General features: G+C 45.6%; 1 protein-coding gene across 1 annotated transcript in view; it reads right to left on the bottom strand.

Annotated features, from left to right (window-relative positions):
* TFCP2 (transcription factor CP2) overlaps nt 1–1,767 on the bottom strand; it is a 106,365-nt gene that overhangs the window by 60,511 nt on the left and 44,087 nt on the right. The gene's annotated exons all lie outside the window — the stretch shown is intronic.

Raw genomic sequence — 1,767 nt, 5'->3', positions numbered from 1 at the left:
GGGGTTTCACCGTGTTAGCCAGGATGGTCTCGATCTCCTGACCTCGTGATCCGCCCGTCTCGGCCTCCCAAAGTGCTGTGATTACAGGCTTGAGCCACCGCACCCGGCTTTTTTTTTTTTTTTTTTTTAAGACGGTCTTCCTCTGTTGCCCAGGTGGGATACAGTGGCACAATCACTACTCACTATAGCCTCAGCCTCCTGGGCTCAAGCCATCCTCCCACCTCAGCGTCCCGAAGAGCTGGAACTACAGGTGTGTGCCACTATGCCCAGCTAATTTTTATATTTTTTGTAGAGATGAGGCTTTGCAATGTTGCCCAGACTGAGACTGGTCTCAAATTCCTGGGCTCAAGCAATCTGCCGCTTTGGCCCCACAAAGTGCTGGGATTACAGGCGTGAGTCATCATGCCTGGCCTTTGTTTTCACTCTTTGGGTAAAGAAACAGTGTTGGCTGGGCATGGTGGCTCACGCCTGTAATCCCAGCACTTTGGGAGGCTGAGGCGGGCAGATCACTTGAGGTTAGGAGTTTGAGAACAGGCTGGTCAACATGGTGAAACCCTGTCTCTATTAAAAACACAAAAATTAGCCAGGTGTGGTGGCAGGTGCCTATAGTCCCAGTTACTTGAGAGGCTGAGGCACGAGAATCACTTGAACTGGGGAGGTGGAGGTTGCAGTGGCCTGAGATTGCACCACTGCACTCCAGTCTAGGCAACAGAGTGAGACCCTATCTCAAAAAAAAAAAAAAGAAAAAGAAAGAAACAGTGTTAAAGAATTTGAACAATATGGCCAGATCCAAAAATTAAGCAACTGGATAAGAAAACAAACAAAAAATGTATAAGAAACAGAGAAAAAAGGAGAAAATAAATGTGTGTAACAGTGTAGCCCCATTAAAGGAATGATGGGATGACTATCTTCTTGCCTCCCTCTTGTCATATACTCTAGTTTTGTAGCTTTCAACATCTTGAAATACCATTCGTATTAGGTAAGCTATTTCATATTCAGACCCAGTACACACATACATATATTTGTGCGTCTACAGAACTGAAAAGCTTCATGAAACAATACTTACTAATTTTGGTATTTTTTTTTTTTTTTTGAGACAAGGTCTGGCTCTATGGCCCAGGCTGGAGTCCGGTGGTGCCGTCTCGGCTCACTGCAACCTTCACCTCCCCAGCTGAAGCCATTCTCCCACCTCAGCCTCCTGAGTAGCTGGGACTACTACAGGCATGCCACCATGCCCACCTATTTTTTTGTATTTTTAGTAGAAATGGGGTCTCACCATGTTGCCCACACTGGTCTTAAACTTGTGAGCTCAAGCGATCTGCCAGCCTCAGCCTCCCAAAGTCCTGGAATCACAGGCATGAGCCACCCCGCCTGGCCTTGGTAGTCTCTATTTGACTTCATTTAAAATTTTTACTACAGCCTGAAGTTTGGAAAAAACACTGCTCTAGTCTTTTGTGCCCCTTATAACTTTGTACCAAATTAAATCAAGTTTATTTACAGTTCCTTTAACAGTATTTTTAAAACAAACATAATAAAAGACAAGTCTAAAAGATCATACTGTAATTCGGCTACTTAAGAACAGGAATAATATCTACTTAGATAGATAATCAAACAAATACAGGTTGAGCACTGTGCCTCACGCCTATAATCCCAGCACTTGGGAGGCCAAGGCAGGAGGATCACTTGAGCCCTGGGGTTCAAAACCAGCCTAGGCCGGGCGTGGTGGCTCACGCCTGTAATCCCAGCACTTTGGGAGGCCGAGGCGGG

This window comes from Mandrillus leucophaeus, unplaced genomic scaffold (assembly GCF_000951045.1).
Source record: "Mandrillus leucophaeus isolate KB7577 unplaced genomic scaffold, Mleu.le_1.0 Scaffold118, whole genome shotgun sequence".
In the NCBI taxonomy this organism is placed as follows: Eukaryota; Metazoa; Chordata; class Mammalia; order Primates; family Cercopithecidae; genus Mandrillus; species Mandrillus leucophaeus.
Note: the sequence above shows the minus strand (reverse complement) of the source record. Positions and strands in the feature narration are given on the sequence as shown.